At 45.5% G+C, this 10,415-nt stretch overlaps 1 long non-coding RNA gene across 3 annotated transcripts; it reads right to left on the bottom strand.

Annotated features, from left to right (window-relative positions):
- Nucleotides 1-2,801: 2,801 nt before the first annotated feature.
- On the bottom strand, nt 2,802-10,016 carry LOC122375967. 3 transcript variants are annotated; one of them, XR_006255494.1, is made up of 6 exons: nt 9,712-9,729; nt 9,413-9,599; nt 6,949-7,011; nt 4,995-5,051; nt 4,238-4,320; nt 2,802-3,262 (listed from the first exon to the last, which is right to left on the bottom strand). It is a non-coding gene; the product is annotated as an uncharacterized LOC122375967 (long non-coding RNA). The 3 variants fall into 3 exon arrangements; XR_006255492.1 differs by having other exon boundaries at nt 2,805-3,262; nt 9,413-10,016; XR_006255493.1 differs by lacking the exon at nt 2,802-3,262 and adding an exon at nt 3,324-3,426 and having other exon boundaries at nt 9,413-10,016.
- Nucleotides 10,017-10,415: the final 399 nt, after the last annotated feature.

Below are 10,415 nucleotides of genomic sequence, written 5' to 3' on the forward strand. Positions count from 1 at the left end.
CACCATTGAGTTGGAAATGAAAAATTGGCCATAAAACATGCATCACACAACCTTAGTAAAGTTGGGTTCATGTGACCTGACCTGTGACCCTTGATGACCTGACCTGGTATTGTCAGTGACCTCTAATAGTAACATATCTACTAGGCAACTGACGCCCTATCGCTGATTCTCGACAAAATGCGTTTTCCTTGGTGTTATAGCGCATTCCCTAGAAGACCCGTGAACGGTGAAACATTTCATCTTTGACCTGACCTGTGACGTCATCGGTGACCCCGAGGTCAATGAAATTTGATTTCCGTAGACAAATTTGACAGGCCTTTCGAACGCCCGTTTGAGTTTTGCGGATTCCGTCCAGTAGTTTCGGAGATACGAGGGGGGAATAGTTCCCCCCCCCCCCCAACCAGGTCGCGTTATAAACAGACCCCACCAGGGCGCGGGTTAAAGCTGAATGCTCCCAGTGACGTCACTAGGATGCAGTAGGTAGTAGGCTGCCATTCCGGCTACGCCCGCTTTAACATCCAAAAGGGTAGGGGTGATGGCTCATGCAAATCTTCTGGCACCGGGACCCTAACAGGACGGGCACTAGCAGGACGCGGGCCCCTGATCCTGACCGGCTGGCCCCTACGTAATTGATGGCTGGTCCCCCTCTGGTATTCTGATCCCCCGGCAGCTCGGATCCTTAACAGTCCGTGCCCCGGGTATCACAGACCGACGAGCCCCCGAAAGGCCCGGTACCCCAGAAGCGCTTGGCACTTGGCTCTCGCCTATCGGGCACCTGGCATCCAGGGCTCCCGACAACGCCGGCAGCACAGGCCTTCGAGGACGGGCCCCAGCAGCACAGGTCGATTCCTTTTACTATACCTTTACATTTGACCGATTTAACTGTTTAACCATTATGCATATAGGAGGCGACACTGGTTATGGAGGTATAGTCACGATGAATGACTTTTACCGAACTGATACTGTATAGTTATCCAGATCTGTCAAAGGCAAATGCAAACAGGTGTAATAACATATGTAGACCATCTGGCTGCCCGGGTTCCCTGGAAGAACGAGCCACTGCAGGCCTAGTTCCCCGCCAACATGGCCCTTTGAAGGTCAAAGCCCCTCCCCCGAAGACGGGTGGGTCTCTGGTACTTGGGCACTCAACGGCACGGGTCCCCTGATTGGGCCGGCTCCCCGAAAGGACCCAGTTCGGGTAACCAGAAGGGTGGGCCCCATGTAGCTAGGACCCCTTTCAGCCCAGGCCTCTAGCAGCACATGGCCCAGAAGCCAGGCGCCCGGTCATCCGGGACCCCTAACCTCGCCTGCAGGTCCTCTTGAGCCACTACTAACTCCTAGAAATACAGGGTCCTTGGTATATCAAGGACCCCCTTCACGTGGTCCCTCACTGTTTGGTCCCAATGGAAAAACGGGTCCCTGGCACGAGCACAGGTGACAGGTCCCCTGGACGCCCTGGCCATAGACAAAAACAGATGTCGATCACGTCCCCTGAATTCCGTCCACTGCCCTAACCTGGAGGTCAAGCCCCCCCCCCCCCAACCTCTGGAGGTCAAGCCCCCCGGACCTCTGGAGGTCAAGCCCCTCCCCTGAAGGTCAAGCCCCCCCTTGGAAATCGTGTCCTTCCTAAGGAAAATCCTGTATCCGCGCCTAGCTCCTTTAACCAGCGCCCCGCTGGGGATCCTGGATTTCTACGCCCTGCTGGGGGGGGGGGGTTGAACACCCCCATTCTAACTCGGCTCCTGGACCACGTAGTGATACGCGGAAGGCGGCGTTCGAAAGCGCGCCAAAAATAATGAGAAAATCACTTCAGTCACTTTTTGGTCAGGTCAAAGGTCAGGTCAAAGGTCAGGTCACCAGAGGTCATTGAAGTCAAAATTTCGCCGATTTTCAGGTCGAATGTCGACAATTTCCAAAATGCCAAAGCATAACTCGGGAAGCAATAGAGCGCCGCGGAAAAGCGCATTCGATAGCCCTATTAGCGCCATTTCTGAGTAATTCTCTCAGATTTGACCTAGCGTCAACGGTTTTGCCTGCAGGGGGGCAAAACTGCCAAAATAGCCTATTTTTTTCGGAAACAGTTTTTCTGTAATAACTTTTGACCCAAGCTTTGCACTAGCTTACTTTTACCGGCATCGTGTTCCTCTCGTCAAGCGCATCGAATGAACCATAATTTGACCTTGGAAGGTCAACTTGAAAATTTGACCTCAGGTCAAGGTCATGACCTGACCGGAAAGGGTCATGTTGCATATCAGTCGATCCGTATCGTCGAGCTGAACACATCTAAGGCGTTTTCATCGCCCTATCATGCTTCTATCAAAAGTTATTCGCGAAAAACTGTTAGATACCATTCGTGACCTGAGATGACCTCAAGGGCATAAACAGGGGTCATGGATACCATTTTAATGCTCAGTGTGTCTAAGTTCCTTGTAATTCAGTGTTCGGTAGTGTTTATAATGGCTTTCGTCCAAAAGAGGCGCCTTTCAATTTTCTCTCCCATTGACTTATGATGGGGAGGTCGCAAAATTGACCTGACCTTAGGTCACCGATATCAAAATTCCGAGATATACATTTTATACATACTACTGATCTTAGGAATCGCTGAAAGTTTCAAAGCGATGGGTCACTCGGTGTAGCTGTGGCAGACATTGAAACTTTTTATGAGGTGAGGTCACTTCAAGTGATTTGGTGACCTGACCTTGAACGACCTTGGTCTGAAATTTTTACATGTGTAGAATTGATGTATGATAAGGTGTGCCAAAAACGGCGGCGATATTCGCGAAAAACCACAGGGGGGAGGGGTGTTCAAACACCCCCCTTGTACATACACAATCACAAGGCACAAATATAGGTACACAGTACACACACGGCAATTAATGATTTTGGTTTTAGGGGCACCCGACTGCCACATCATTTGGCTCATATGACACGCAATGGGCAGACCAGTCACACGCCCTGGGGAAACCACCCACTGACTTTCGCAGCGTTCAAGAAAACAAAATCGCATCATAAATTGATGTAGAAAGCTCTTATAAAGGATGGAGTCCATCAAAAACCAAACATGGGATAAAGCACAACAAAACAAGCAACGACTGAAAAATTAAACGCTCTTTTAAGTCACAATTGCATGCACCTAAACCCAATAAAAAACACAAGCCGTAGATTTGTTTAGCTAACTGGAATGCATAATGTATGGCTCTTACCGTGGTACTTTTGAAGGATCACAGGATTCAGGTTCTGCGCTGGCTCCCACGTAGGCATCCTTTGGAAAAGGAAAGGATGTCAGAAGGCCAGCTTAACAAAAAAACAAAAAAAAACAATCAAGTAGAAGTGGATTATCTTTGGAAGCTAGATGGCTTCTTTCTCGCGGCGTCGCACCGTAAATGTTCCATGTCACCGGTATCTCGGGATCTTTAGCCCCATTCCCTGCGAGTGGGGAAAGATTCCGTCATCCTCAGGTTTTCAATGGAATCCTCCATGGCAAGACCCCTAGCACAAATGCAAAACACAACCTTCGGCCCGCGACACCCAAACAAGGCGTCGCCCTTAGGTAGTTGAATTATGTCGCGAGTGTGTGCGTGAAATAAAATAATGTGAGTGAATTATTTCAATTCTAAACCCATAAATTTCGACCAGTTAACATGCTAAAGAATGTCTTTTATTCACTACTGGTTAGGCAGAATGCAGTTTCTGTAGTTTTAAAAGGAACCTAATCAATAAAAATAACTGATTTAACGTAAAAGCATATCAATGTCCTTTTCACAATGACGTTTCCAACGGGTTCAGAGGCCTATTCGGTGATTCCCAAACCAAGGAATGAATGACCCTAGCCATCAGACCGATCAATGAATCGTTTTCTTTTTTAACCCTAGTGCACACAAAGTGTCGAGGCTACCCGCATCGACACAATATACTGCATATGTTGAAACAGGGGCCAAGAAAGACCATGCTATTACTGCGATAACCACCAGGACATTCCAGCAGGATGACGCAACCAAACGCCCACTTTGAACAACCATGGAAAGAACCAGAAGGCCTGGTCCCTTTATCTCAAGAGCCAGCGGTCCCACCGCATTCCCGGGAATAGATACAAGTACATGATACGATGAAGTCTGCACACCAACGGAATTCATGAGAAAATATGCAAAAACAAAATTGTTTGTCCAATCGGTCACTAAGATATTGAAGGTGTCCCACTTCTCCCGCGTCCCAGTTATCCCCACTCTCCAACGCTTACCTGAAACCTTGCCACTTGATGAGGTACATCATGTTGCCGTCTTTCCACTGGTGGGCTAATATTCTTTCCACAAAATAGAGATCCTGAAAAAATCGATTCCGTCAATTACCTTTTCTTCAATTTAGCTTAACTAATTGGTAAGTTCGCCCCCCCCCCCTCCACGTGTTCCTAATGCACTGTTAGCTTTAGTGTTCAGCCTGCAAAAAGAGGCTGATGATAGGTAATAGTGGCGCGTCGTCTTATCGATATCAGCTATATAAAAGAGAAGTTAAAAACTAATCTTTCAAAATCCGAAATTAAATCGTAATTGTTGATGAAACATTTTGCCTTATTTTGCTCAAGGCAACATTTGGCCATCAATCATAACTTGGCCGTTTTATCTGTAACTTGGCTCATTACTAATTGCTTAGATTATAACCGATTAAGAGCAAGTACGCAGGAGAAATTAAACATTACGTTCAATACAATTTTAGCGTCTCTTTAAATTAATACCACAAGAGATAGTCCCGACCAGACACACAAGTAGGTGCAAGTGAGGCGCCATTGCATATTGTGTAGGCGCTACCTGGCTGCTTCCGCGGGACTTATCCCTTTAATAATGCCCTCAGTAAAAGTTGTATCAGCAAACCAGGTTTGACCCACAGTAAACCTTCATGAAATTGTCTGCTAGCTAAGCATTAACAAAATGAGAAACAATTGTGGTGCTTACGAAATATGAATAATGTCTTTCGCATATGGATACTGAACGAACACTTACCTGAACAGTTTTCGCCACTTTCCTCCTTCGTCCAGAAGTAACAGCTGCTGGTCGCTTCTAAAAAAAAAAAGAAATATTACCTCACTTCAATTGACACACCATGATTTAAAAAAAAAATAGAAGGGTTATCATGGTAACACGCAATTCATCATTCATAATTCGGGTAGAAAGGAATGATTAATTCATTTACATGCGCCCCCTTAACCTGCGCCCTGCTGGGGGGGGGGGGGTGTTTGAACACCCCCCTTATGGTTTTTCGCAAATATCTCAAAAACGGCGCTCGTTTTTTGTACGCCTTATCACACATCAATTCTACACATGTTGTGAAAATTTCAGACCAAGGTCATTCAAGGTCAGGTCACCAGGTCACTTGAAGTGACCTCACCTCATAGTTTCAATGTCTGTCATAGCTACACCGAGTGACCGATCGCTTTGAAACTTTCAGAGATTGCTAAGAGCAATAGCATGTACAAAATGCATATTTCAGAATTTTGATATCGATGACCTAAGGTCAGGTCAATTTTGCGACCTCCCCATTATAAGTCAATGGGAGAAAATTGAAATGCGCCTCTTTTGGACGAAAGACATTATAAACACTCCCAAACACTGAATTACAAGTAATTTATACACACTGAACATGAAAATGGTGTCCATGACCCCTGTTTATGCCCTGAGGTCATCTTAGGTCACGAATGGCATCAACAGTTTTTTCGCAAATTACTTTTGATAGAGGCATGCTAGAGCGATAAAAACGCCTTAGATGTGTTCAGCTCGACGATACGGATCAACTGATATGCAACATGACACTTTCCGGTCAGGTCATGACCTTGACCTGATGTCAAATTTTCAAGTTGACCTTTCAAGGTCAAGTTATAGTTCATTCGATGCGTCTTGACGAGAGGAACACGATGTCGGTAAAAGTAAGCTCGTACAAGGCTTGGGTAAAAAATCATTGCAGAAAAACTGTTTCCGAAAAAATCGGCTATTTTGCAGTTTTTGCCCCCTGCATGCAAAACCGTTGACGTTAGGTCAAATCTGAGAGAATTATTCAGAAAGGGCGTTAATAGGGCTATCGAATGCGCTTTTCCGCGGCGCTTTACCTCTATTGGTTCCCGAGTTATGCGTTGGCTTCATGGAAATTGTCGACATTCGACCTGGAAATCGGCGAAATTTTGCCTTCAATGACCTCTGGTGACCTGACCTTTGATTTGACCAAAAAATTGACCGTAGTGATTTCGTCATTATTTTTGGCGCTCTTTCGAACGCCGCCTTCCGCGTATCGCTACGTGGCCCAGGAGCCGAGTTAGAAGGGGAGGGGTGTTCAAACACCCCCCCCCCCCCAGCAGGGCGTGGAAATCCAGGACCCCCAGCCGGGCGCGGGTTAATGTAACTCACTCACTCACTCACTCACTCATTCACTCCCACTAATCCGCGCCGAGCCGGGAAGGGGCGTCTGGACCAGTCTGGACGGCCAACCCGTATTTTTTCTGAGCTGAGCGGAAAATTACCGTGCGTAGCGCCGCCAAACTTTGCCTACGTTTTCGGCCGTTCCTCTCAACAAAAGTTAGTTTTACTATCCTGTGTTAGTTAGTTTGTTAGTGTTGGTTACCCTGTGATGATCTACTCGCATCACCTTGAATTTAAAAATCAATTTTCTGTCCTTCACATACGTCTCGAAAGGGAAGGGAAATAATTAACAGCTCAAAGAACAATGGGTCTTTTATACGCGCAACGAAGGAGAATGATGGTTAACCCTACTTCCCCATTCCCACTTTAATTTAAGGACATATTTCTAACTTTTGAGGCAGTGAAACTGCCTCTCACGATTCACAGGCACGGCAGAAGTAACTCAATACAGAATGGTTCTTTCGAAATAAATATTACTTTATTTATTTGGATATGGAGATTGTTAAATGCAGACACATAAAACAGATTGGATGACCCCACATCTTACCTTGCGTACATTAGTACCAGACAGCATCTTGGACTATCAAAGTGGCCTGAACATCCAAGCTACCTGAAAAGAAAGCCTGCATGTAAGATAGCTAACAAGTCACCTGGAAAGAAAGCCTGTATGGTGAGATTTTTCTGTAAGCATTTATCTTTCTTTAGCCGCTTTTAGTAACTAAGGCAGAAAGAAGACAATCTGTATGGCCAACGGGCATGCAGCAGGTGACTCATAATTTTTGTTGCCACTGCAATTTTCCAACAACGAATTGAATTAAAAGGTCAAGAAAAATAGACTTTCAAACAAGGTATTAACGGTTCCTAGTACAATGCACTCTAGAGCTGGCCTTTACTCCTCACTTGAAAACCTTACATTGTTGACCTTCTCAACAACACACTTAGGTATATAGGTACCATTATATTTTATGAGGCAACTGGCATTATGCCTTCAATCGCTACATTTAAATGGCTGAGATGTGTGCAATTTGCAGTGTTATACACAAATGATGCTAAAAGGTCAGTTGTATGGTTGAGTACGGCATGTTGGGCAACTTAAAAAATAAAAAAAACTGGGCAAAGGACACCGCTGTATACAGTATACACCCTTAAACCATATTCCGGGCGGGCTCTGAAAGGTAAGATTCCGGGCAGGCAGGGCAGGCTTATCAGCCCCCCGTTATTTCTCGAAAACCACGCATCGACGCAGCAAACGGCGTTTGATAGGTCGGTCAAAGAGCTACAACTTTTAAATAAAAATGCGTCAGGTCAATATTGAGGTCACCAGAGGTCATAAAAATAAAATGTTATTGAAATAGTAACCTAAGTATAGTAGATAAAACTTTTGAATAAAGACATAAAATTGACACCATTGTGCTTCTCTTGTCGAGGCGATTCGAAACAAATACTTGATGACCTTCATTAAGGCCAATTTAAAACTTGACCTCTGGTGGGGGAGAGGTCATGACCCAATAGGGGCGGGGTTGATACGTCACGTTGTATAGCAAACGACGCGTGACTTGGCAAGGCAAGCAGTTTGGTGCCACTTACATGTCTTTAGCGCCAATTTATCATGGTTTATTGACAAGCAACTATTGATGACCTCGCACGAACTCAGATGACCTTTTCCTGTCTCTGTCAGTAAATGATACCTGGATCGTCATAGATGATTCAATATGTCAAAATCCTGAAAGACTTGAGTGGTTTTGACTCGTTTCCACAAAGCGGTGCGCATTTCAAATTTATCCATAGGCTTGTAATGTAAAGATAATGAATCTGACCTGACCTTACCTCAGGTCATAGATATACAAATTCTGAGATATACAAAATGGACATAACGGTAGGTCATTGGGGGACCCACCCATAAGTTAAGGTCATAAGGCCAAAGTGGGTCTTAATTTCATTAAAGGTGACCCATAAGATAACAAAATGCTAAAACTGAGCTGAAAACCATTTGGGATTGAGAGACTCTTCAAGCTTTGGCCTATTGACAATACACTAAGAGGTCATGACCATAAAATGTCTTTGAATGACCTAGTTAGGCGCGGGAACCGGGGGGGCTAGCGGGGGCTGAGCCCCTCCAACTTTTCGGCTGGGGGGCTCATTATGTATTTGAGCCCCCCCCCCCTCCTCACAGCTGGAGGAATCAAAATCGGAAATCTACCAACATAATTTCATAGATTCATACAGAGGCACAGGAACCGGGGGAGGGGGCAGTGAGGGAAGCTTGCCCCCACAACTCTGGGGCCGTGGGAGCAGTGCCCCACAACTTTTCATGAGACCAGGAACTATTAGGGCAGCTTGTCCTCCCCAAATTAGGGGTAAAGTTAGAAGGGCTCAGCCCCCGCTAGCCCCCGGTTCCCGCGCCCGGCGCCACTGCCCAAAACCTACACTTATAAACATGGTGTTTTCCCCTAAACTGGATTCAGATTGGGATCCTGAACACAAGTACATACTTCAAACAGGTTAGTGCACAATGTAGGGCAGCCCTGCATTTTGTTGAATTGATCCGGAGCCAGAGTACCTACATCATTAATTGACCCCGAGGCCTGAGATCTTGTAAAGAAATAGCAAGTAGCGGCTAGCCACATTTCAAGGGTAGTCGTAAAGCAGGCGTAACACTTCTTTTAGCAACCAAGGAGAGGTGCTGTAGGTTAGGTTGTAGGTTGTAGGTTTTAGGTGGTAGGTTTTAGGTTTTAGGTTGTAGGTTTTAGGTTGTAGGTTTTAGGTTGTAGGTTTTAGGTTGTAGGTTGTACTGGTTAGGTCAGGTTTGGTTAGGTTTGGTTAGGTCTATTTTGGTTTGGTTTGATTAGAAAGCATCTCTGGGTATAGTGACCATCCGGCCCCGCTCCTTGGTTGCAAAAAGAAGTTGAAGTGTGACGCCTGCAAGTCCGGCCCAAACAATCGCATGGCAAATCGGTACTCTGCAATACCAGTATCCAACAAATAGATGTCTACAAATAATTTCCACTTACCTCACAGACTTCAAAAAGCTCCCAGCACAAAAAAAAACACAAATTAGTACCACCCAAAGCTTTATCTCTTCCAAATCCCAACACTGACACCGCCACGTGGTGAGCCGTGCCGCGCCGATAACACCGCAACAAAAAACAGTGTTGTTGCAACTACACAAAACTTCATCATACTCTAATTCACGGGTTTCTAAGATACATAATATAATTAATTTATTTTTACACTTTTTTAAAAATAAAACAAACGTCTATTTTGATCGCTTCACATTCCACAGACCACACTATAAATCATATCATGTTACGTTTTTGCTGCATGCCCGCGCTAGCCCGCGCTGATCAAGGCGTGCGTTTCCGAGCTTCAACACAGAGCCAGCCGATGGTGGCGCCGTCTGTGGCAGATATTGGAACTACGAACCATCAAATTTTTTAGTTTAGAGATAGATGGCGCCTAAGGTGGACAATTTTTGAGTCCACCGAAACAGACTTGTTCTTTCGGATACGTTTACGTCCAGCTAAAAGGTGTTCTGTGCGTTTATTTTTACGTGGACTTTTTGGGTCCACCAAAACAGAATGTCCACAGTAAATCAGAAAAAAATCTTGAAAAGTCCACCTAAACCAGAATTTGGAAAGCAACAGTAAACAAAATTTGAGCGAAATCGGCCCAGCCGTTCTTGAGATGTGGAAGCGGACCCCTCACGTGCGCACGTGCAATCGATCCACCCTACCTGTCACAAACGACCATGCACCGCCAGATTAATGCCCCCTCCACCCACAGTCCAAGTTTCAGCGCAATCGGCCCAGTAGTAGCGGAGTTATTCCTAGTACAATAATGTGCTGTTTACTGGTAGGCGCTTATTTCAAGTATTTGGGTTTCCGCTGGGCGGGCGGTGCATTGCAGCCCATGCTTTGATAGCTATTGTCAGAAGTTGTATGACCTGCCGGCCATAAGCCATCGATGGATTTTGTCGAAAAATACCCGTAACGTTAACGAAACACGGTCGTATGT

This window comes from Amphibalanus amphitrite, unplaced genomic scaffold (genome assembly GCF_019059575.1).
Source record: "Amphibalanus amphitrite isolate SeventyFive unplaced genomic scaffold, NRLGWU_Aamphi_draft 001971F_arrow, whole genome shotgun sequence".
NCBI lineage: Eukaryota > Metazoa > Arthropoda > Thecostraca > Balanomorpha > Balanidae > Amphibalanus > Amphibalanus amphitrite.